Source organism: Setaria viridis, chromosome 7, assembly GCF_005286985.2.
Source record: "Setaria viridis chromosome 7, Setaria_viridis_v4.0, whole genome shotgun sequence".
Classification (NCBI taxonomy): Eukaryota; Viridiplantae; Streptophyta; class Magnoliopsida; order Poales; family Poaceae; genus Setaria; species Setaria viridis.
In genome coordinates, this window is record NC_048269.2 from 13,037,676 (window position 1) to 13,065,531 (window position 27,856).

The 27,856-nt window shown below is 41.0% G+C and overlaps 1 pseudogene; it reads right to left on the bottom strand.

Annotated features, from left to right (window-relative positions):
* Positions 1-15,531: 15,531 nt before the first annotated feature.
* On the bottom strand, positions 15,532-18,576 carry LOC140223272 (uncharacterized; annotated as a pseudogene).
* Between the last annotated feature and the right edge of the window lie 9,280 nt (positions 18,577-27,856).

Genomic DNA, 27,856 nt, shown 5'->3' on the forward strand with positions numbered 1-27,856 from the left:
TGAAACCATAATACGACTCCTTGCTATTATTTCTGTCCATGGCATCTATGCGGACACCACTATTTTGGTTCGTGCTTTTCTGGTCCTGGGCTCTCGTGTAAAATGTGTAACCATTTATCTCATAGCCTTGGAATTTGACGATTGTGGTAGCAGGTCCCCTGGCTAACCAGGCAAGCTGTGGGTGAATCTCAGAGTTACCCATAAGTTGTTGGCGCAACCAGGAGGGAAAAGTTTCCATGTGATGACGGGTAAGCCAAGCATCGGATTTGGTCGGGTTTTTGGAAGCTACCATCTGCCTGTGCTGCTCGATATACGGAGACACAAAGGATGACTGTTGTAGAACAGTGTAGTGTGCCTTGTCGAACAAATCAGTATCATTGCTCAAACTTGATTTCCTTCCAAGGGTGCCCATTCCTCGGAGCCTCCCCTCGTGGCGTGAAGTTGGAACCCCAATCGAGTCAATTGAATCAATAAAATCAACACAAAACTCGATCACCTCCTCTGTTCCATATCCTCTGGCGATGCTTCCTTCTGGACGGGCACGATTACGAACATAGTTTTTTAGGACTGCCATGAACCTCTCGAAAGGCCACATATTGTGCAGGTATACAGGTCCGAGAATACCAATCTCTTTTACTAGGTGAACCAGTAAGTGCGTCATAATATTGAAGAAGGATGGTGGAAATAACAACTCAAAACTGACAAGACATTGCACCACATCGTTCTGTAGCTTTGATAGCTTGGATGGATCGATTGCCTTCTGCGAAATCGCATTGAGAAACGCGCATAGCTTTACGAGCGGCAACCGGACATTTTCTGGTAGAACACCCCTCAGTGCAATCGGAAGCAACTGGGTCATCAACATGTGGCAGTCATGAGCCTTGAGATTTGTAAACTTCTTTTGTTTCATATTTATTATTCCCTTTATATTCGAGGAGTACCCAGACGGGACCTTCATACTATTCAAGCATTCAAACATGCTATCCTTCTCCTCCTTGCTGAGAGTGTAACTGGCAGGACGTAAGTAGTGCTGTCCATTATCTCTCTTTTCCGGATGTAGGTCATCTCGTTGCCCCATGGCTTTCAGGTCCTGTCGTGCTTCCAATGTATCTTTTGAGGTTCCATAAACACCCATGAAGCCTAGCACGTTCACGCAAAGATTCTTCGTCAGGTGCATCACGTCTATTGCGTTGCGAACCTCTAGGATTTCCCAATAAGGTAGCTCCCAAAATATTAACTTTTTCTTCCACATGGGTGCATGTCCGTTATCATCGTTCGGAACAGGTTGGCTACCAAGTCCCTTTCCGAAGACTACATATACATCCTTCATCATCTCGAACACACGCTTTCCATTACGGTGTGCAGGTTTTTTACGATGGTCTGGCGTCCCTTTGAAATGCATCCCGCTCTTTCTCAGCTAGTGGTGAGCAGGGAGAAATCGACGATGACCCATATAGACGACCTTCTTACAGTGCTTCAAGTACATGCTATCTGTGTCGTCTAAACAGTGGGTGCATGCCCGATATCCCTTATTTGTCTGTCCTGAAAGGTTACTCAATGCAGGCCAATCGTTGATGGTTATGAACAACAGTGCTCGTAGATTAAAGATCTCTTGTCTATCCTCATCCCACACACGTACACCTTCTTCCTTCCAGAGCTGTAAAAAGGTCATCAACCAACGGCCTTAGGTACACGTCAATGTCGTTGCCGGGTTGTTTTGGGCCTTGGATAAGCGCCGGCATTATAATGAACTTCCACTTCATGCACAGCCAAGGAGGAAGGTTGAACATACAAAGGGTCACAGGCCAAGTACTATGACCACTACTCAACTCACCGAATGGATTGAATCCATCAGTGCTTAAACCAAACCTTATGTTCCTTGCTTCACTTTCAAAGTCTGGGAATGTTCTATCAATTGATCTCCACTGTGCCCCATCTGCGGGGTGTCTCAGCATCTCATCTTCCTTACGGTCTTCTTTGTGCCATCGCATCAACTTAGCATTCGCCTTGTTCCTGAACAAGCGCTTCAAGCGTGGTATTATAGGGAAATACCACATCACCTTCGCGGGAACTCTCTTCTTGGGAGACTGCCCCTCGACATCACCAGGATCATCTCGCCTGATCTTATACCACAGGGCTTCGCAGACGGGACAAGCATCCAATTTCTCGTATTCATCACCACGATAGAGGATACAGTCATTAGGGCATGCGTGTATCTTCTGAACATCCAATCCGAGAGGGCAAATAATCTGTTTAGCTTCATATGTTGTGGACGGTAATTCATTATTCTCGGGGAGAATCTTCTTGACAATGTTCAACATCCCCTGAAATGCCTTATCGGACACACCATTTTTTGCCTTCCATTGCACAAATTCTAGTGTCGTACCTAGTTTTTTATGGCCCTGCTGGCAACCTGGGTACAACAATTTTTGGTGATCATCTATCATGCGCTGCAACTTTGCTACTTCCTTCTCAGTTTCGCAATCTCTGTATGCATCTCGTATCACCTGACCAAGGTCATCAGTAGGGTCATTTTCTGCAAACTCATCTTCATCAGCCTCGCCCATTGTAGTACCTGCAAAAGCTTGGCCTGCAACCCAGTCCGGAATGGTGTCATCTTCCTCCTCCTCCTCGCCATCTTCCATTACAACCCCTAGTTCACCGTGCTTGGTCCAAACCAAATAGTTAGGCATGAAACCGTATTTAAACAAGTGGCTGTGAATAGTCCCCCAGGAATCCTTTGAATACTCCTTCCTGTTATTGCATTGGAAGCATGGACAACATACGAACCCATTCTCTGGCTTGTTCGCTTTTGCCACTTCGAGAAAATAATGCAAGCCATCAATAAACATATTGCTCCGCTTGTCTGCATTATACATCCATTGCCGGTCCATCTGCATCGTATTACGCATGAAAATGGATTACACTTGACAATGGATTACGCGTGAAAATCAATTAAAGATCCAAACAACATGGTACAATACAACAACATGAAGATCCAAATACACATATTTAAATTAAAGTCCCAAACACTGCATAAGTTGTTCAACTTGAAGACCATGATCATCTCGCGAGGATGTCCTCAACTGGGCGGCACCGGTATTCGTCATGAAAGAGGTTAGATGCTACGGAAAAGGGGACACGGTCACGATGTCCGTATCCACTCTTTCTCGTAGAATCGAACCTCCTTCTTGACATACGTTGCTGCTCGGCGGAAAAAATCCTCGGAGAGATGAACACGGTATGCAAGTTCAACAAATAGCAGAAGTCATCTATGTACGAAAATTCTTTCCTTACCACTACAGAAGTTGTTGAACTTGAAGACCGTGTTCATTTCGCGAGGATGTCCTCAGCTGGGCGGCACCGCACTTCGTCATGAAAGAGGTTAGATGCTACGGAAAAGGGGACACGGTCACGATGTCCGTATCCACTCTTTCTCGTAGAATCGAACCTCCTTCTTGACATACGTTGCTGCTCGGCGGAGAACATTCTCGCCGAAATGAACACGGTATGCAAGTTCAACAAGTATATGGATTTAAAAAACCATATTGAATTTGATAAGATAAACCGTCTAGACAAGGTAGCATATGGATTTAAACCACTGCAATAATGCATACTATATATGACACATCAATCTCCCTCACATTCTAGCTCAAAATACCTCTCCATTTTTCTACTTCATCATCACATTGTAGCAAATAATCTTTCCATCTCCAAAGAATAAATCAAAGCATAACACGAGGATGAAGTAGCAAACCTTCGCATTACTTGTGTTGGCCGAGTGAAATTCCCACGAAAATGAGGGAAAAAACTTCGGGCAGCACCTCCCTTGCTTGGGCACCACCGGAGAGTAGGTGAAGCTCAGCTCTCTATCAATGTGCTGGACTGCTCAGGCTGGAGGAAGAAGAAAGTCTCTGTCTCGGGAAATAGTGGGGGATGAGTTTTTATCCCGGTTAAAAACTCCAACCGAGACAAAAGGAAACACCTTTTGTCCCGGTTGGAAGTTAGTCCCGGTTGGAGGATCCAACCGGGATAAAAGGGACACCCTTTTATCCCGGTTGGAGGCACCAACCGGGACTAAACCTTTTATCCCGGTTGGAGGATCCAACCGGGATAAAAGGGTGTCCCTTTTATCCCGGTTGGATCCTCCAACCGGGATAAAAGGGTCCCGCCACCGACGGCCCCCCGCTAGCCGTTGCAACCGGGACTAAAGGGGGGCCTTTAGTCCCGGTTGCAATTACCAACTGGGACTAATGCTCCCCTCCAAATTCCCGCACCCCGGCGCATCCCCTTTTGTCCCGGGCCACTTTTAAACCGGGATAAAAGGGGGCGGATCGAAAGTCAGTTCTCTACTAGTGTTGGTTGGTGACAACGTACCTTTGAGGGCATTCATGGCACAATTAAGGATATAATTTGAAATGTAGTACCTCTAATCACAACTATAAACAATGGATATAAATTAAGCTCCTAGATCCAGTTCAATATATCCTTGTAGCATCCATCGTTCAACCCCACACTTTGGCCAAACGATCTCATAGAGGATTGGGGTACTATTTAGTGTGGCATATATAATAACGGGACACCATGAATTTTATCTCCCATTTTCCAATATAGGAATAATGACCCTATACATTACTTATTGATAAATATATCAATAGGGCTATTAATTATTTGCTAAAATGATCAACATTATGCGCAACTTAGCCTCTTTGGTGTATACATGGGAATTCTGGAACTAGAAATTTGAGGACATATTATTCTACAAGAGTATTCACTGCCAAATCTATTTGGCCAAAAACTTATAGCTTCTTAGGTACAACCAAGCGCATAATTAGAAAAAAATTGTTTTGACTGGTTACAGAATAGGCCAAGAAATCCTTCCGCCGGTCAGCCTCGAGGCATATCCTTTTGCTTTGTGGAATTGTAATGAACATGGATGATTAATTATAAGGGCTTGGTTGAGCTTTCTGAAGTATTGATGTTTTTGGTGACGTTATTTTATTCCCCAAAATTGATCTTTGACTTAAATTCTTTCTAAGATATTTATTATTTACAAAATAATAGTCACTATAAAAGCTGCTAAATACAAATCTAATGGTTTCAATTTGGTGTCAGACAACTGCCATATTATTATTAGAATAAAGTTTGGCCAAAGCATGATATATATTCGATGGTCAAATTGCAAATGGACGGTGTATTATTAATACATATGTGGGTGACACAATCTTTAGGTGTGAGAACTATCTTTAAACTTGCCAAGGTTGGATTCGACCAATGTATTGAGGAGAGACAATATGAAGCCACACGTTAGGGAGTGCAAATTAAAACACGAGTCAGATGATATATTCCAACTGTAACTAGCTTTCATATGCCAAGGTTGGATGTGACCCATCGTTGAGAAGGATGATCCAAAGCCTTTTGAACTTCGCCTCCAATGCAAACAGATGTTTAACCATCATCCAGGAACTGCACACGGACCACAGCATGGCACCCATATGGATATTGCTGGTAGAAATGGTGCACCACACACCATTCTACACACAACCATCATGGTGATTTGTTGACAAATGTTTACTCCATTGGAGAACACACAATTGACCGGTTTCAGTAATTATCAAAAGACTTCTTATTCAATAGGGGCTAAAGGGAAGATCTATACTAGGAGTTACCCTCATAGCCACTCCCTCTGTCCACGAATATATCTAGGGTTCTAGCTTCATCTCTTCACGAATATAAGCACTTTTACAAACTTAACTCTCAAGTACTAGTAATTACTCCTATGGGATTCTGTCTACTCGAGCCAATCAACAGTGCTCCTGCTTGTTGTAAATTGTGCAGCATATTTAAACCACCTATTAATATTGTGGAAAAGCACAAAATATGGCTATAACTAAGACAATTAGGAGTACTCTTGCTTGTTTCATAAGGGGTAGAATAGACTTTTTCCTTGTTGCTTAGTTTGTCCTAAATGTGCTAGAAAGGCTAGTGGGAGTTTCACAGAGAGTTTCATGAGCATTAATTTCTATGCCACATCAGCAATTTGCTGACTTGGCAAGGTCTTTACGAGGAAAGAGAGGATGGAGTTTCATGGAATGACAGAGGAGTTTCACCCCATGAAACCTAGCAGGCACAGTTACCAAGTTTGTAGTCTTGGTAACAGTGCAATGAAATTATGCACTGAGACTGGCCTTATTATATTCATGGACAGGAAGTATGCGTGGACTCATGCCATCAAGGTGGGAGGTGGAAGGCCAACTAGTTGAGGAACTAAAAGACTCTTCTTTCACTGTCGCGTATCTGCATGCTAACCTTGTTGTGATTCCTTCACATAAACAGCCATTACTTCTTATTGGACAGTCTAAATGGCATGCCATCTTTTCAAGATGAAAGAGACCTGATTATCTTTTCATCCAAATGTATTTTTCATCTTGAAAAGCCTACCCAACTTACTTGGGACTGAAAGCCTATGTTGTTGTTGTAGTAGTATTTTGCATCTTGAAACATACAGCCACTATAAAAAACAATTTATAGGGGTGCCCCACCTTTTTCTAGGGGCAGGTGAAATTGCTATCCACACCTACAAAACGGGGGCATTACTGTATCATTTGGCCTGCCCCTGGAGAACCATTTCCAAGGGTGGGTGATGGGATGACCCACCCTAGGAAATCACCATTTTCAGGGGTGGGTCATCCTATCATCCGCCGTTGGAATAGCTCCCATTTTCAGGGCGGTGACAGCATCACCAGCTCCAGAAAATGATTTTCATGGGCGGGTGATGATGTGGCCTGCCCCCTAGAAATGGTCCCGTGAAAATAAATTTATAACTTTTTCATATAATTTATGATGAAGACAAACTTTATATCAAAATTGTATAGCTCCATAAGACCTAAATTTTTGTAGTTCAAAAGTTTTTCATGTGAGTTTGTTTAGTACTTCAAAATATCATTATAAGTTCTCTAGTTTTGAAATCTAAAACTTTTGAAGTTTCAAATGACTTCGGCTATACATAAGGTCTACATCAAACTTGTAGTGCTCGACGAAACCTAAAACTTTGGAGTTGATAAGTTTTCAATTTGAAATTCTTTAATACTTTAAAATGTTATTATAAATTCCCTAGTTTTGAAATATTTTTTTTTGAATTTTCAAATGACTTCGACTATAGAGAGCTCTATATCGAAATTACATAGGTTGATGAGACCTAACACTTTGAAGTGGCATGTTTTCATTTGAGATTGTTTATTACTCTAAAATATTATTATAATTTCTTTAATTTTGAAATCTACAAATTTTAAAATTTTCAAAGGTTTTCGGTTACGGAGAAGCTCTATATGAAAGTTGTAACACTCAACATAGATCTAAATGTATATAAGTATATAATAAATAAATGAGTACATGCGTGAGTGTATGTTAATGTATAAGTATATGTGAAAGTATGAGTATATATGTGAGTATATGTGAATGAGTTTAATGGATGTATTTTTTTGAATACAAACTTTTTCATATCATCTCGGATGAATACAAACTTTACATCAAAATTGTAGAGCTCCACAAGACATAAAACTTTATAGTTGACAACTTTTGCATTTTAGATCATTTAATAACTCAAAAATATATTTTAAAAGAAAAAAAGGGAAAATTAATTGTAGAGGCGGGTGACGGCGTCACCCGCACCTGGAAATAATTTCTAGGAGCAGGTGATAGTGTCACCCACCTTTGGAAATCATTTCTAGGTGCGGGTGATGGCATGACACACTCCTAGAAATTGTTCTGTTCAAAAAAGTCATAACTTTTTCATACTATTTCGGATGAAGATAAACTTTATATCAAAGTTGTAGATCTCGACGAGATATAAAACTTTATAGTTGACAAATTTTTTATTTAAGATTGTTTGATGGTTCAAAATATCATTATAAGCTCATGAAAGAAATACGTCCAGCCACGTCATCGATCCACGACTTCCAAACGAAGCATTCTTATTGGCCCAACCTCAGTCCAGAGTCCAGACTCCCTCTGTCCCTATCTTATCTTCTTGTCGGCCTCTCTGGCTCTCTCTCTTCTCCTCCCCCATCTATCTGTTTCCTCCCTCCTGCGAAGACTGGCGAGGTCCTTGGAGGCGCGGCCGGCCCTAGCTCGGCTGCCATGGGCAGTGCAGGCGCACGGCGTGGCCGTCCCCTGCAGCGGGGCACAAGCACGCGCGGGCGCATGGCGCAGCCAATGCCTAAAGTGAGGCACGGGTGGCACGCCCGCATGGTGCGACCAGCCCCTGCGGTAGGGCATAGGCGGGGCGACCGGCACATGCAGCTAGGCCATGGGCAGCGAGGCGGCCGGTCCCTGCGACGAGGCACATGCGGGGCGGCCAGTCCCTGCGGCAAGGCACGGGTAGCACGGCCGGCCCTTGCGGCGTGGCATGGGCGGCGCGAGTTGATGGTGGCAAGGTCGGGTGCTGGAGGAGCCGCAGCGCCAGCGAAGAAGAACAAGCCACCGACGCCATCTGTCGTCCACGAAGGTCACGATCTATCGTGGGTACCTCACGAGCTGCTGTGCAAATCTCTGCATCCACATCCTGTAGCCAATCAGTATTAGTAGGGAGCTTAGCGTGTACTCGATGTGTTACTTATACTAGCTTTGTGGTCGATCTGCTAGCTTGTGCTCAATTTGTAACCATGTATTTTGATTCGAAACATGACTGTGACTAGTTTACCAAGACTGGTTGTTTTGAACTTCTATTTTTCCATTTATTTGCTGAGTGGTTGATCCCCATGGGGTCTGTCAGGGTTCGGGGATAGCGGGGATGAGCAGAAGTGGCGTGTGACCATGGCCGTGCGTACAATTTTTTTTATTTTTCATCGATTTGCAGGGACGGGTCATGGCATCACCCGACCCTGGAAATGGTATCTTCAGGGTGGGTGATGCCATCACCGCCCCTAAAGATAACATTTCTAGGGCCGGGTGATGGCATCACCCGCTCCTGGAAATGCACTTCCAAGGTGGTTGATGGCGCCACCCACCCTGGAAATGGCTTTATAACGGCGGGTCTGTTACCCGCTCCTGCTAACAGATATTTGTAGCTGCGAAAGCCAGGAGCGGTTAGCGTGTTCGCCCGTGCAAATGCTATTTCAACCACTCCTGTAAATCGTTTTATAAGCAGTGAGCTGATGTGCACTGCCGCCCTTAGGATGTGACGCATTCTGGAAGTAATTTATGCTAGAAACACGCAATCCACCATCTACATTGCTAGCGGAATCATTTTGTCTATTGAAGCCTATCATGTTCATATCAAGTACAGAACAATACTGTGTCTTGAAGGACACCCACCTTCAAGAGCTACCACATTGATATAGTATATCCTAGAGAAAGGTGTCTACCCTTGTCTTGGAATTCCTTGTTAAATTCTTTACTTGTGTGCCAGTTAATTTTTCCTAAGTGACCTCAATCAGTCGACCAGAATGATGTTTGGGTCCACCAGGTTGTTTCTTGATGCCTCTCATGCCTAAGTGGTGGGACTCGTTGGTGCATTGACTCCACCTACCAGGACTCAAATCCTAGTGTGGACAAGCCTGTTTGGAAATATTGTTTTGCATTGGGACACAGATTTAGTACAAACTAAAATTGAATCAAATCCTCAAAATTCCTATATTAATCCATCTCTTCTAAACATGCAGATACTTAAGAGTTCAATGGTTGTATGCACATGTGATAGCCGGAAGTACAACTATACTTGCGGCTATAATGGATTCCATTTGCAGTACTAGCATTCTCCACTCTTGGAAATCTAGGAGAACAAAATATACTTGAATGTTGAATCAAGAAAAGTTTTATGTTGGAAAAGAAAGACCAGCAGCCATGTGGATTTATTTACTCGGAATGGGTATTGGCTGGCCATGGCCTCGGTGTTTGCCATACCAACCTGGGCAATCAGTTGTGCAAGATGACTAGCCATGGAAACTAGTTCGTCAAATCATCCATATTGCATCACCTCCACTTTTGCAAGCCTGAAGGTGGTGGTTCACGTTGTCAGCCCACGTCCTGCAGTTGTACAGACGCTAGGCACTACACCAGAAACGATTTGTGCATCGGAGCGTGCGCCGAAGCATGATCAATCATAGGCCTTGTTTAGTTAGTCAAATTGGGAGATGTAAAATTACTATGCCAGCACTGTAGCACAATGTAGCGTTTCGTTTGTATTTGTGAATTATTATCCAAATATTGACTAATTAGGCTCAAAAGATTCGTCTCGCAAAATACAACAAAACTGTGCAATTAGTTTTTAATTTCGTCTATATTTAGTACTCCATGCATGTACCGTAAGTTTGATGTAATGGGGAATCTTCTTTTTGCATAGTGTCAAAGTTAGGAGTTGGGAGGTAACTAAACATGACCATACTTTGCTTTGCCCTCCTGCCGCACAAGGCCTGACCAGGCCCTCGACGCTGATGGGGAGTCAAAGGTTGAAGTGCTGCAGCGGTTGGTATGCCACTCTGCTCATCTGCTGCACTAGCTGCTATTAATGTAGCCCATGCTAGTTGCTTGCTATCATGAAGGCGCATCATTCCCCCTGCACCGTCTACAAAGACTGTCTCAGAACCAAGGATTCAAGGGTATCATATAATCATATATCTAGTGGTGCTACCCTTGACATATATATATAGTGCTACACTAGTTATGGTTGCTTGGCTAGAGATGGGACTGGTTGCGATACTGGATGGACAGTGGTCACACTGTAGTTGAGGCATTTTTTTGGTGAAAAAATATGCGAGGACCGATCTTAAAAGTATCACATGTACTCTGCATACTGAGACCAAGAAATATTGATCAGCTGGCCCCCAACAGCTGCAGCTTATTAATTCGTTGCGGGTGTTCCCCATAACCATGCTGGTCTCAGCATTTGAACACTAAGCTGGGTGATTTGGTATTTAATTTGGAATGCCTGCCGCAATGCAGTTACAACCAGCCCAATCATCCATTGTGTTTCTAGAAGTCTCTAGTTTTTTAACCAGATCGGGACATACAACTATTTTATGTATTAAAATGTGGGCACCAACATTCCAACATTGGAGGGTAGAGTCATGCATCCAGAACTCCACCATGTATTTGCCTTGAGCATTTAACCCACTCTGATGCCTGTCAGATGCTGGTACCATCTCCTTCCTACGGGCGCCAAGCCGCCAAAAGTGCCAGCTCAGTGCTGGGGAGAAGGAATGATCATGTAGTCCCCTGTTCTCCTTAACACCAGTAGACTGCCCGCTTCTTGCCCATCAAGCTAAATTCTTGGTCCGATATGGAGCCAAAGGATCAATTGATCAAGTTCTACTGCTTGGCGCTATTGCTGAAGCTGTGAATGAATCTTAGGCCAATTACATATTATTTTGCAATCCCATCATCCTTCCCTCACTATCTAGAATAGAAAGAAACATTATTATATATTTTTAAATTTTAACTATGAGATGTATAAAATATTTTCAATCGATTGATATTAGATCTTATGTCTCTAAACCTAGAGGCAAGAGGCCCACTCTTGTACTGAAACGACTGCTATCCCAACAACAGGAGCTGTGAATGTCTCTCTTGTCAATTGCATATTGTTTCAGGATCCTACCATCCTCCCCTCGTGATCTGCATCAACAATTCCTGGAAGGAGAATGGATACTCTCCAGAGTAGCTGTTTTCCGGATGCCTCTTATTTCCTAACCCTCTTACTGTACCTGATCGTTTTCCTCCGATCCATTTTATGTTCCTTCCCCTAGTAGTGGCAAAACGATAGAGCTGAAAAGCAAAACTAGGACAGATAGATGTTGTATCAAATAAACTAGGACATATGTTCTTACATGCTCTTTCCCCTCGGATCCATTCTATTTTTTACAGCGTCTCAATTTGTATGATAAAGGGAAATCAAACAACTTAAAAGCAACCATGCTTAGCCGCATATTGTGACCTGGTGGTGTACACGAAAGATGCACATCAAACTGTGGTATGGATGAAACCATCACCTTTGTTTAGTTTAAAATTTTATGGGACAATGTTCTCATGAAACATTAACATGGAACATGAACAGCTTGCATGTTCCATGTTTGTGCGTTGAATGAACCTTGCTTATTAAATGATGAACAAATTGTTGGCATTGAAACATCACAATGAAGGCTCACACGAGCTGCCAAGTGAGAGATCCTGCCGCGGCTGCATGCGTTTCTTGCTGTCGTGGGAACAGAGAGAAATTGATGTCGTGAGTCGTGACTACATCAAACACGCACTCCAAAGTAAACGTGAAGTATTGCGAATCCATGTGTGTACGACCAGTTGAAGGTAGTTACATAGTCTAAAGCAAAATCCAAGGCTAGGTTCAAAGAGCTGCGCCTCGGTGCACACTACTTCACTCTGGTCACAAAGCATAGTCATACCCACTAACTTCAGTTACTATTTTTAAAGATCAATCACTACAACAAGACCCCCCCTAGATATGCTTTATTTTCTTCTAAGCTACGCTTTAATTCATCTCTAGTATAGTATAGATACGTTTTAGTAAAGCGTGTCTGGAGCGTCTCCGTATGGACCGTGTCAGGATTTATAGATACGATTTATTAAGCGTGTCTAGAAAAGATAAGACACTTTGTAAATATACTAGATGCATGTCTACACATATAAACACGCCTTACTAGACACATTTACATTACGCATCTACCGATGTAGGCACGTTGTATAGTGACATTTTATTTTGTATGGAGATACATAGATACTCTTTTACAAATACATCAGTATACATGTCTACTCTGTAAATATGTTGTTTTGGATTGTTTAGAAACATATATGCCATTTTATAGATACATTGGCACACTCTAGTTTGGTTAAAAATCGGAGAGACCTCTTGCACAAATTAAATTTGACAAATATAGAGATTTATAGTAAAATATTTCTATAAGGATCAACAAAGAAAATAAGGCCGTTACACTCAGTAGAAGACTCAGTAGAAGCAGCAAATATATATTACAGGCAAGTGCAGTAGTAAATACAATAAAACATCCATAGAAAGAAGTGTATACATAGTGCAAATTCAATACGGGTTTGCATGAACTTTTCTATCAAGTAGCATAAATCTATCTAGAAGCTATCCCTCGGTATGCATAAGTTTTCTTGACATAGAAAGTAGTAGGTTAGCTGAACCATCTCCATATCTTCAGTCCGTGAGAACCCTTTGTTTTGTCTACAAAATAATATTTAAAAAAAGAAAAGAGGTGATGGCATTTGAAAGATAATAAAAAATCAAGCATAACAAATTTTGTTGGAACAATTGAAGAATGTCTCACCAAGTTGTTATCGACGTTTGGGCCCTGAACCCCTAGGTCTTTTCACCTTCAAACATGTGGATCCCACTTAAATCAGTAAAAGATTTTTGAAATTACTACAAGTGGAATGTACATTGTCAATATGGAGATAAACTTACATGTGATCGAGGCCAAGCAATAACATAGCCTATGGCATCTCTTACTGTGAAAATATTGTCATATGGTCTAGGCAAATCCTCATCCCCAATATCACTAACAATGTGAACAGCAACGGCAATATATTCATATCCAAGCATGTTCCTCCGACCACATGTGTGCTATCAGTAGTCACTAAGTTTTCTTTGGCCACAGGATTGTTTTCGTGCCTTAGTGACATCAAATAGACTTGCTTTTGATCCTACCATTGGAAGAAATTGGTGTATTATTATATCTGAACATGTAACCATGTTTATTTCAGATAATAACAATGTAAAGACAAACATACAGATATTTGATGGCTATGATCCACTATTTTTTTGTTATGAGATCACTGTAATAGAAATATTTTTAATCAACAACAAGTAACTTTGCTCAAGTAACCTCAGTCATACTGTCTTTAGGAAGCAGTGTTGCGACATTAAGTAATTTCAAGTCATGGCTTGGACATACCTGTCTTAATTTTGTAAGGTACTCATGCAGTAAATCTAAACCTGCATAACCCTTATTCCCTTGATTACGATTCTCAATATGCACCCATTGCAATTGAAGTTAAGATCAATTGCATTCTTTTTATAACAAATGCTATAACAAAATAATTGGCATTGTCTATACCATGGCAGAATGTTTTGTAACTTACCTTTGCAATCATGCCCTCATGTCGTGAAGATGAATTGGTATAACCCTCATTGGTTTTAGTGGCTTTAGCATTACTCTGCAGATATGATGGTTGCATCTTGTAATTAACCATAGTTTCAAAACAATAACAAGATCTTAGATTCAATACTTGTTAATAAAATATAAATGAAATAAACACTGCATCACCTGCACTGTAGTTTTGGGAGGCTGAGCTTTAGCACTGGATTCTTCAAGGTTTTCGTCAGAATGATGCTCATCATTACCATTAGAATCACACTAAATATCATTATCGTACACTCTTTCAACCTGAAAAAAGAGAAGATATGAAACAAGGACACATAGTGCAACAATATGTTTCAGTCATCTATGATAAAAGGAAAAAAAAAGCCCAGGTGCTTACTACATCATTTTGTGATGCCACCATTTCATTTACCCAATATTTTCACGGAAACTTTCATTCCAAGAAAGCATGTATGCGGTCCACCTTATTGCTCATGTGTTCCATCTTATTTTCCACTCCTTTTATTTCAGAGTGATTGACTTCGTTTGCAGATTGCTCAACAAAAGCTAGACCTTGAGAGGCCTTTACTTCACTCCAATACTTATTATCATAGTACCCACATGGTTTTGACTCCTTAGCAATGACATTACCAAACACCTCATCATAATCTTCAGCTGAAATATTGCCATTTTTCTGCTCTTTTCGTTTTGCTAGTTCATCAAAAGACTTATCCTGTTGAAATGAACATATTCAGAGGTATATTAACATTACAAAATTAATTTTAGATTCAATGCAAATCATAAGAAAGGAAAAGTACAATTATTATTTGTACATTGCGATTAGCATATCTGCCTAGTCACGTTGCTCGGACACAGATGCTGCCAACGAGGACCACCATGACGCATGGGGGAGCCTACCCAGATGTGTGTGAGAGAGAAATAGGATCCACAAGCTGCCTACCTCCACCGCGAACGAGCCATACCGAGCATCGCTGGTGAGGGAGTGGACAGGTGGGTGCTGGCACGGGGAGGAGATGAGCGGGCCGGTGTCGGCATGGGGATTTTGGTTGTAGGAGATGAGCAATCTGCTGGAGATAGTCTTAGATGGGTGTGGTCTTCTTCAATGCAAACTCAAGCGAGATAGAGGTATCAAATCACATATATTTTATCTTGGATCCAGATTCGATTAAAATATTAGCTTGATATAACATGGTTTGCCTCTCAAAGTAATGTACGTGGTTTAATAATCCTTATGTGGTTAGCTTGAAGATAAACAAGGAATATTTTAATAAGTAATAATATATAACATTTTTGTTATGCATCTAGATATACAGTATGTCTAGATACGTAGCAAATGCTATGCACCTAGAAAAGCCAAAACGAATAGTAATTTAGGATGGAGGGAGTGTCATCTAATAAACATTGAGGTAAGCATCGTATCCATGTCTTTAATAGGTTGATTGTTTGCCAAATCAAAAGAAAAAAGGCTCAAATTATTCATGCTAGGAGCCTGACAGGAACTGAAAGCCCAAGTAGATTTAATATGTTTCATCTGATGATAGTTCAACACCCATGTCAAAGTCATCTCTTGGCTTAACTCTTACCACCACGTTCCATCCTTTAGCTTTTGGGTCTTCAACATAGAAAACTTGCTTCGCTTGTAAAGAGAATACAAAAGGATCATGCTCTAATTTTTCTCCAGTATGTATTTTTCAAGAAAAATTCACAAGAGTGAATCCAAAATCATCTTTTCGGAAACCAGCACGGTGGTGGACATCATACCAGTCATATTTGAAAAGCACTTGTAGTCTTTGTACCACAATTCTATTATATCTGATAATCTACCATAATAATGAACTTCATTTGTTGCAATGTTCACTACGCTAGTGTTTTGTGTCAATCGTGCAGCCTCATGACCCATGGTGTGGAACCTGAAACCATTAATAATATAACCACTGTACTGCACACCACATTTTCTTAGTTTTTCAGCGATTGCTCTTGTCTTTTCAGTGATCCCTGGTCCTTCACCTAGTATAACCTGTACATAAGAAAATAATTGCATCCATTCTCCTACTAAATTCATAAACATCATTTTAAGATGTAGCTTATGTTCCAACCAGTCAGCAAAGTGTTGATCAATCAACTTCTCTATGGTAGAAGGTGTTAAACTTGTTGAGGGACACTGTTTTCTTTTCTCGTCATCCAAAAATTCTCTAAAATAAGATAACAAATTATAGTATCATGTCATCAAGTTATGTAAACCAAATAAACAAGAGAAAGCTATACTGCTCACCTGCAAAAAAATTCTAGTTCATCACAGTGTCGCAAGACATATCTATGTGCCTGAACAAGAAGTTGATTGTCAAATTGGGCTACAGTGCTACATTTTCCAATTGATTCACCCACACTGTTAAATAGGTACATGTCTTTTATATTGTCTAAAGGTTTAGGGTTTCTAGATGGTCTTGTAAAACATGTAGTTCCTCCTATGAACCTTGAATAGAAAGTCATGCATTCTTCAGTTTTATATCCTTCAGCAATTGAACCTTCTGGATAAGCTCTATTCTTCACAAGTGCCTTAAGTCGAACAAAAAAAACTACACACAATTAAAAAATATGTTATTTCTATGGATTATTGAAGAGGACAAGGCAAAAGATAAACAAAATACCTCTCAAGAGGATACATCCATCGATAGTGCACAAGGCCACCAAGTTTTGCTTCTTCAGCTAAGTGCACCATCAAATGCACCATTACAGTAAAAAATGATGGAACAAAAGTTCTCTCCATATTACAAAGTGTCACCACAATACTTTCTTGAAGTTTGTCAAGCTCAGACACATCTAATACCTTGGAGCATAATTTCTTGAAGAAATCAGCTGACTCGATGACTATTCTCATGACATCTTTGCTGGGGTGACATGATCGGAGTGCTACAGGAAGAATATCATGCAGCAAAACATGGGTGTCATGACTCTTTAGTCCACTCAATTTGCAGTCTTTCATGTTGACACACCTAGAAATGTTTGATGCATAGCCATCAAGTGTTCTAATATTTTGAAGTATGGAACAAAGAATCTCCTTTTTCTCTCTAGACATAGTAAAAGGTGCATCAGGTGCCTTCTACTTTCCTTGGTCATCTACCAAAGAATGAAGTTCTTCCCGAATTTCAAGTTCCACTAAATCTAGTCGTGCATTTAGGTCATCCTTTGTTTTAGTTTTAGAATAAATATCCAGCAAAGTTGCAATCAAATTTTCACACACGTTTTTCTCTATATGCATTACATCTAGATTGTGTCTTAGTTTGTTCTCCTCCAAGTATGGTAGCTTGAAAAATATTGACCTCTTTTTCAACCAACCTTCTGGCTTCTTTTCTTTCTTACCTTGGTTAGCATTTAATTTCTTCTCACTTTCTCCTCTTTTACGCTTGCCCTTTTGATGGTCCAGATCATTCCTTTTGGTGTTTTTACCTTTATGCTTTGCAAAGAAGACCTTCTTCCCTAACACAAACTCTCTGCCTTGTAACATTGTTAGAACCGAAGTGCCACTCATCATTTTAGGTGGATCTTCGGTCTCTTTGGTCCCATCAAACTGCTCCTTTTGCCTTCGATATTTGTGATCCTATGGCAACCATCATCGATGACCCATATAACATGTCTTTCTACTCTTATTTAGGTAAAATGATTTTGTTTACGCACCACAAGAAGGACATGCGTATGTACCACTTGTGCACCAACCATAAAGGTATGCTAATGCTAAAAAAATCATTTAAAGTCCACAATAGTGTAGCTCGGAGATAAAATATCTTCTGGAAAGAGACGTCAATTGTTTCCACTCCCCCCCCCCACACACACAACTCTAAGAGCTCATCGATCAATGGCCCCAGATATACATCAATATCATTCCCCGGAGAATCTGGTCTAGGTATGATCATCGACAAAATTAAAGATGTTTGCTTCATGCAAATCCAAGGTGGTAGGTTGTAAGGAATGAGCATCACTGGCCAAGTGCTGTGTGTAGAACTCAAGTTCCTAAATGGGTTAAATCCATCACTTGCAAGACCAAGGCGTACATTACGAGCATCTTTTGCAAATTCAGGATATCTTTTGTGAAAATCATTCCAAGCTTCTGCATCAGCTGGATGTTGTAGTTTGCCATCTTTTGTACGTCCCTCGTCATGCCATCGCATATCATTGGAAGTTTTGTTAGTTGCAACTAACCTTTGGAGTCTTGGTATCAACGGAAAATAACTTAACACTTTTGCTAGCTTCTTTTTCTTTTTCGGTTGAGCTGCAGAGCCATTCTTCTTCATATCTTTCCATCAAGAGCTTTTACACACATGACAAGTCTCTTGCTTAGCTCTATTTCCACGAAAAAGCATGCAATCTTTTAGGCATGCATGGATTTTCACATAGTCAAGACCAAAAGCACGGATGATATTTTTGGCTTCATAATATGTCTTAGGTAGATTTGCCTCAGGTGGAAGTGCCATAGATAGCAGACCAAGCATCGATGTGAAGGATTCTTGAGTCCAACCATGTAAACATTTCTGGTGATATAAGTGGACTAAAAATGATAACTTGGTAAATGTCTCACAACCAGGGTACAACCTTGTGTGTGCATCCTTAAAGAATCTTGCGTACATATCATGTTCTGTCCTCATAGTATTAACTTCAGCAGGACACACATCCTCTGCCATATTATGTTCCATATTTCTATCCTCTAGCACATTATGTTCCATATTTGTAAAATCAGAGTGAATATCATCTAGTTCGGCTTCGAACATACTTGGCAATGATTCATAGCTTGCTGGAGCAAGAAATATAGCCTATAGCATTCCTTGCGTATTATCTAATATTCCATGGCAATTTTCTACTGTAGCAATCCTTGAGACACCCAAAGTAGGCATGCTTGCATCATTATTTGGAACATGAGCAAATGCAAATGATGGTGGGTCATACTCCTCTCCATGGTGATTTCAGATTGTATAACCCTGAAGAATACCATCACATTTCAGGTGTATCTCAACTTCATCACGATTTTGGGTTACTCTGTTTTCGCAATTATTGCAAGGGCATGGTATTTTGCTATCATGTGGAAGGTCACAAAAAGCAAAAGATAGGAATTGGTCAACTCCATCTTTGTAAGCAGGGTCACGTCTTGGTTTATTCATCCAACTTCAATCCATCACTTATGATGATATGTAATGATATAACTAAATAGTTAAGAAATTTGTAGAATTTAGTTTCTAAGTATGTAAAAATAAATATAGTTGAAATAAACTTAACTCAATTATCAATCACACAAAAAAAACATAAACAATACTTAAGATATTACATTTAATATATTTTTTCTGCACATTCATATATTAAAATCTATATTTCTCATTTAACTATATCCAATACAAGGTGTTGGCTTTATCTGGCTAATATGATACATCCTTCAGGGTATAAAATTTTCACTAATATGTTTGCAAAGAAATCCTACTAGTAATTGCGAGGTGGAACTAAACAAAATTATATAATTCAAAGGTTATACCTTAACTGGTACAAAAATGGTTATACAATTAATGTCTAAGCCACAAAAGATCATTCTGGCAGAAGTCAGCATCAAAATCTCAGCCACTTTCATATTTCTAGTTCTTCTACCTCTGATATCACTACAAAACATAATCGCTGACCTGCTTGTATAATTGGCAAAGGAGCAGGAGAAAGAATCTACTTGCTACATTCTACAAAAATTATGCATAAAAACCAATTAAAACAATCTGATTGCTATTTGTACCAAAAATTGACACAAACTCACTCAGACAAATTAATCAGATGCTAAGAAGTTCCAAATTGTAGTAAATCCCCTAAAAGACAGGACATAGGGATGATCAAATGGAAAATGGGAATAGATAAGGCAACAAAGCAATGAAGTGCTTCATGATTTCATATAGAAGATTTGTCTGATTTACACTTACTTTGAAGCAAGGACTTGCTGATCAAACATAAAGGGGACAGCTTTAATCCATAGGCAGTAGTTTCAAGAAATTTACATTACCTGATGAATGATATCAGGCCTATAGTCAGCAGGATCGCGATTCTACTTCCTTAATTCGCGTGATCATCTGATTTCAAGATTTGCATAGTCTGCACACGATGGTAAAAGAAATTGTCAAATTACTTCCATACATGACAATAAGTTGTTTAGAAAGGAAGTTTTGTCAAAATTGCTATCCATGTATGACAATCAGTTGTTTAAAAAGAAAGCATCCAGATGTTATGCTTAGATTTTTCTTGTTCTTTTTTTTGTTCAAATAAAGCAGAGGCTGTGGATCTGTACACAATCAGGAAATCATGAAAGCTGGAATAAGTTTTCTATATGTGTCCATTTTCCTACTATAAGCTGGAATAATTTCTTATAGTAGTCACTTATATGTTCCTTCAAAGTTAGTTAGAGTATATGAAGGAACATATAAGTGACTACTATAAGAAATTATTTGGTTCTGAAGAAAGTCAGGAAATTCTTCTAGATGATGGATCTGGCAGCAAGTTGGTTAAGTATATGAAGAAGACGATAATTGACTGACTACTCTATTCACTGAGGATGAAATTGACAGGGTGTAGAAAGGATGAAAACTAAAATGATGCCAGTTCTCAGTTTTGGAGGAATAACGTTAGTAAGAAACTGATATCAAAGGGGGAGTATTCATTAAGTGATCAGTTGAGAACAAACATGTTTTTTGCATTTTAGCATGATGTATGGCTGGGCAACACACCTCAGAGGAGTGAGGACAGTTATTACTCCTGTTTCAGTGATTAGCATTAATGCAGATCCTAAGGCCACTGTTTATGAATGATTCTCACAAAGTGAACTTCAAGTTGTTTTTACAACGCCTTTTGTGTAGGAAGAAGTGCAAGCATGGAGTACTCTCAAACAAATGGCTGACGAGGTCCGAATCCAAGAGGATAAAGACATCTGCTAGTGTGTGTTCAATAGTTGCAACCTCAATTAGTCCACAACCAATCACCAGTTCAGCTGCAAAAAATGGAACTGGGAATGTGCGTACGTAACTGTTCTCATCTCTCAAACAAGGTGGCTAAATCGAGCTCATGTACTAATCCTTTTCATGAGGAATCCATCTAGCACAATAATCCACCCAAACTAGGAATTGTCGAAGGAAACTAAACTGGGAGCAGTATCTAGAACAATAATTCATCTAGCGGCGCGACATACCTGCAAGTGCCTAATGAGGCCGACGATGAGCTCAGCCAGCGGCCGGCGGGGGCGCGGCCGCGTAGGGCTGGCGTGGGGGCGTGGGTGCGTGGCCGGCGGGGCCGCGGAGCCAGGGGGTGAAGGCGACCGGCGAGGCGGCGAGCTGGCGACCGACGGCGACGACGATGAGGTGGGGGTGGCACTTCACGCTCATGAGGGGAGCGAGTTTGAGTCGCGACTCATGAGGAGATCCGAGAGAAGAGGAAAAGTCCAATGTGGAGTTTATTAACAGGTTTTCACGTTGGCCATAGTTTTGGTATAGAAAATATATATCAAAGGCAGAAAAGATTATGTTTGTGAGCTGGTGTCTGCTGACAGATGATTTGTGATCCGAGGTTGTTGGTTCCAAGTCCAACCATGACTATTTTTTAAACATTTTTGAATCCACTCTAATTTACTTTTTTAGGCATGCCACTTTAATTTCTTGACGAGGTGCGTTCAATAAACGTATCTAGAAGCGCTTCTACCCTGAGACGTGTCAATACCATCCAACAACGTATCTAGAAAATAATCATAGAAGCACTTTATCAAAACGTGTCAACAGCACTTTAAAAATGTATCTAAGTTGCAAGTTTTGAAGCACTTTACTAAATCGTGTTAACAACCATGTCTAATGACGGGAGCATACAAAATATATATACGCTTTCAATAGCATAGCAATCCAAGCGTGGCTACCACTATGTTTTGTTGTAGTGAATCCTCGTTGAGCCACTTCAGCTCAAGCCATCCGATTGCAGTCTCCTAGTAAAATCTAAACATCCATGTCTCGCATAAATCATAATCAATATAATCATCAGACTTGTTGCATCTTGCTCTGAGCGATTACTTGCCTCGCATCTGTTTGTCTTCCCCACAAATGAAACATGTTTATTACTACTTGCTCCAGTCGTCGAGCAATCCAGTTGTTTATGGTCAAGAACATGAGGTCAATGATCCATTTCTTTATATCAATCCTCATTGAGCCACATCAGCTCAACCTCACAGACATCCGATGGCAGTCTCATAATTTTAATATTTTTAAAATGCTCTGAAAAGTGGGATTTCATCTTGGACATATTGTATTGTAGTTAACTTTTAGACGTGTTGATTCAGCAAAAATGTGTAGAAGAGCCTTGAGACAAACTAATTGATTTGCATCTACTTGCATCAACACATCATCAGCATATTGAATGATAGGCAACACATCATCAGCATATTGAATGATAAAGAAATCAAGATGGGCCTGCGGAAAGGGAGCCTTGAGCAGATCTAGGTCAAAATACATTTTTGTTGTGGCTGAGAAAGCATACTAGATCTGCAGCAGATGCCTACTAGGAATTGTTAAAAGACATTCCGTATGAACCGTAACATGAAAAATCATGAGTAGGTTTCTTATCAGCAGAGGCTTCACTCCTGGTGTCTCCTATTCCTAAGTACGAATATTGTTTCTTATCGTAAGTAGTACGTCTCTCACTATCTGTTGGCGCTAAAATCGGACCAACACACGAAAGCACTCGAACGTACAGCCCGCAAATACGCTCCTTGCTGCGTCGATGCGGAGGCCGGTCAGACCGAGACCAACAAACGCCCACCCGGGAGGGACCCCGTCGGGGCAGGCGCACCTTGGATTGCCCTAGACTCAGCAGGCTAGCTAGGGTGCCTCCTCATATCATGGAGATGAGAGAAGAACAGCACATGGGGTTGGAAACGTAGGGTAACGAGGAAAAAAGGTAAAATGATAAAAGATAGATTGGTCGGCCGTGGCCCTTTATATTTATAAGGTGGGGGGTCTTGTCCCGATAGGAGTCGAAACCCTAACAAATCCCATGTCAAAATACGACTCCTAACTCGGACTACATAGACCAAACCGGTCTGACTACCCTAGCAAACCAGTCTGACCGGTTTTCCTAGGTGTAGATCTTCCCGATGTCATAACTCCCTCATCCGAACTCCAAATTGAACGTTCTAAATATGAATTTTGATCTACTTGACAAGCTACACAATGGTGAAGTCCAATTTGTATTTTGCGGACTTTGGTCAAACCGGTCTGACCGGTTGGGAGACCGCTTCAGAGACCCGCTCGTCCAGATTTACCAATTTTGACCTCCAACACTATCTCATCAATCGGAACATATCCAGTTAAAGGAGTGGAGATGTCAACGTATGGACGAATCAAATAATGGAGCTAATAGTCGCATGCTAAGCTGAAGTCCGTGTAGTATTTATATATGTGCGTGAATCCTCATCATTTAACAAAGTTGAGTCCAAAGTTAACTTTTGAATAAATGCCTTGCAGACCAGTCAAATTAACATGACTTCCAGCTAGCTGGCCATAACTTCCAGCTAGTGCATTCCACGGCATCATCAAATAATTAGGAGCTAAGCTAAGTATATCTATCATATCACTTGGCTAGGACTAATATATAGTGGTGTGCCATGAAAATAAGTCATATCAAACTTATTGTTTTTCTTGAGGAGTTGAGAAGAAGGATATTTCTATCTACGAGAGAGTGTAAGAGACTTGGTAGAGGAGGTATATGCATGATTTTGATAACGGCATTGACCTGGCTTCCCCGGAGGTAATGTGGGAACGAAAAGTGTATGAGCACAGTACAGTAGAGATCGGTACTACACCCCGGTTCGAATTAACATGTTGTGCTAGTGTTGTACCCAAAGTAGAGTGCCCCTTGCCTGCTCATTCAACCTGGCCAAATTTGGACAACACTAACCTGCCCAATGCATTTTTGTGTTGTCCATTTCCATTCTGCTGCGGTATGATCAACAAGTACTGAAGAGATGGATATATTAGACTACCATTTGTGTTAAAGCTAGCAAATCTGTTTTTTCACATGATGTGGTATATAAATTATATTTAAGCAACACATCTTTACAATTGCTTGCCATATTGAACAGCTGAAAATAACCATTATTGATTTGGTGGTTGAGTCATTTTTGTGCACGACTCCACCTACCATGATTCAGATCTTAGTGTACAGCAGCCTGTTTGGAAAGGTGGTTTGTGTTCAAAACTTGAAGTATTTAGTACAAACTTGAAGTAAACCCTAAAATCGTAGATTAATAATTCTCTTCCAGACATGCAGATGTTTGAGAGTTTAAAGGTGATATGCGCTCCAGACTTCCAGTTGGTGTGAACTACGGAAGCTAGACTCCATTGAAAAACATAGAACATCACTAGTACTTGCAAAGTCTACGAGAACAAAACATACTTGAATCATGGCAGGTTCTATGCGTTGGAAGAGGAAGATCAGCGTTTGGAATGCCAACCTGGGTATCCAGTTCCGAAAGACGACCACGTACATATACTAGCTATAGTTTGACTTTGTCCAATCATCCATAATCCATCACCTCCACTTTTTTCGATCGATAAAAGGTGTATGGATCACACAGTAAGGTGTGATTTCCATCCTTGCATAAGCAGGAATGAAGCAGATAAATACAAATAAAAGCACTTTTGTGGTTGAAGCTAGAGTAACTTTTCACTCCAACACAACCTGCATATACGCAACCGAGTTCAACCAACCCTGATCGTTGGCTTATTGCCGATGCCAGCTCCCATCATGCAGATACATGTGTCAATATCGCCAACTCAGGATCTTGGTACCAGTGCTGGTGCCGAAGGATGATCAGTCGTACTCTGTTTTGTCCTCCTCCCGCACATTATATTATTGCTTGACTATGTCCTCAAAGCTGATGGGAACCTGAAGGTTCAGGTGCTGCCGCGGTGAGTGCATCACTCTGCTCATCTGCTGCATTAGCTCCTAATGTAGCCCATGCTAGTTAGAAGCTTTCCTCATGACACATCATTCTCCCGGCACCCTCCGGAAAGAAGGTCCCATGATCAAGGATAGAAAAACAATGCGGTAGCTTTTATCCTGGTGCCTCTTATTCCTAGAGCAAAATATTGTGTTCATCTTTCCCTCCTACTGCTGCATATCAGTTGCTCTCTGTCCTCCATTTTGTGTCGTTCTTTCTACTACTGATGGCAACTGAATGAAATGAACTAATAGGGTTCAAGGGTCGCATATATCTAGTGCGTTATTCTTGACGTATGACGTATCCACTGCCACACTAGTTATAGTTTGCTTGGTGCATAGAATACAGAGACCTAGGATAGGTTGCAATAATGGATGGGCAAACCCTGTTTGCCACTCACTTATAAATCATTGCATAATGGAGTTCTGTATAAAGCTGCAACTATTCTTTCATAGTAGCATTGGGTTCCTGTATCAGCTTTGTACATGTCTTGCATCAAGAAGGTTTTAGTAATTGTCATTTATGTAGCACATGTCTTCTAGCAGCAAAGGGTCTTCTCAGTTCTGTCAAGGTTTGCATAAGGTTAAGCATCTATTCAAGTGTGGTGCGGTGTACAAAGCCAAGGATGGGCAACATATATTTTTTTGGGATGATGTGTGTGTGGGAGAAACTCCTTTCAAAATTCAATACCGTGACCTCTACGGAATCTGTGATGACTTCAAAATACTTGTACCGGAGGCATATCAGAATCTGATGTGTTGAAACGGTCTGACCTGATTGCTAAACTGCAAGAGTTGCAACTGAAGTGTTTTTGTCCTGATGAAGTGTTTTGGTCTCTGGATAAATCTTATTCCTTTTCAGTAAAATCTCTATATATGTTTATCACCCATGGGGGTGGAACAAGTAGGGATAGTGAACTCATTTGAAAATGCAAACTGGCACTAAAAATTAGGATTTTCCTTTGGCAATTGTGGCATAACTTTACAAACTCAAGCAGCAGCTGTTTTGAGTTTTGACATATGCTGTCTGTGTGGAGAACAGGAAACTATTGATCATATTTTTCTTTAGATGTTCCCAACGGGACTAGCATGGAGCTGTCTCGGAGAAGTCTTTGGTTGGGATGGGATTCCTAGATCGCGAGCTGAGTTTGTTGATATTGCCTTTGAAACAAAATTCCCTAACAACCCAATGGATGTGATCCTTCTGGTATACCATTCTTGCAGATATGGCCTATTAAGAGACCAAGTTGAGATGTGCTTTGATCTATTTGTGATGAGTGATCGACTGGATGATTTGAAGTTTTTCCGGTTGAGTCCATATTTCATATATGCATGTTTATGCTAACGGCTAGAGGTGTTGTGTTGAGTGCGTTGTGTTGTGGTGTGTGTAAAACATATCTTGTGTGTTATATCTTTTGGCTTATGATGTGCAGGTGTAGGATGCGATATGGCGGTCGACGGCATAGAGTGAAGGTCAAGCGAAAGGTTCATGCCAATGTACTAGGGCTGTGAAGGGTGGACACGAGTAGGCTTGGACCGAGGGATGCGAGGAGTTCGAACGGAGTCATGAGCGATCCACATGGTGCACGGAAAGAGCAAGAGTACACGGACGGGATGGAGACGGCATCGGTCAAGTCAAGCGAGACGGAGGCGAGTCTAGTAGGTGACCTAAGAGCCGGGAGCGAAAGATTTGGAGGCATCGAAGGCTTGACGGAGGCTGGACACGCGTCGACATCAGTGAGTCACGTCGTGTGCGGCGTGCAAGAGGGTTTGACCGGTTTGACCTCAAAACCAGGGGTGAGTCATGCCTGCGGGGTGTGCAAGAGGGTTTGACTGGTTTAGCCTCAAAACTGGGATGAGTCACGCATGCAGGGTGTGCAAGAGGGTTTGACCACTTTAGCCTCAAAACCGGGGGATGAGTTCGGTGCAGCTGGGTGGCGTCGAGTTAGAGCATGCGTGGTACCATCGTGAATCTTGCGTCGTGGCGAAGCGAAGTCGTGAAGGGGCCGGGTCCGTCCGATGTACTAGGAAAAAGTTGGACGATTTTACCTCTGGGGTATTTGGGTTGTATGCTCAATGTAAGGGCATTTTGGATATTTGCCAAATATTTATATATATATATATATATGAGGAGTGGGCTGTTGGGCAGCTACATCTCTTTGGTGGTGGGCTTCTCATTTGTTTGTGAGAACCTTTGTGTGTGAGAGAGGGAGAAAGGAGTGGATCTTTGTGTTGATCTTTTTACCATCCTAACTTTCTTTGTACTTAGGAGTGAATTATAACCGATGGTGGAGTAATTTAAAGATCAATTTCGTGTCATCTTGTTCCAGATTTTTGAATCTGGAACTTATCTTTGTCGGGTTTTTTTGGAGCATTTGCGTGGGAATTTTGTTCTTCGTGTTTGAGCCCAAATCCCACTAGGTTTGTTAGGGGAATTTGTTGTTAGGATCTTTGTAAGCAACTTTGATATGACCCCCTCAAATCCCTCACTAATTTAATTTGAATTTGAAGTTTTTCCCATGACCGTGTTCTCGTAGGGCATTCGGTTTTCTCCTAAATCCGTGGTGAATACTTGAGTTTTTAGAAATCTTTCTTATGGATCTGTTAGCCTTGAGGTGGTGCATCTATGGCTCAAGTTTGGTTGGATTCCGTGGAGTATTGAAGGTTTTCTTTTAGTTTGAAGTTGGGCGTGTTCTCCTTTGTTCTTCTGTTCTTCGGTTCTATTCTTCAGTTCT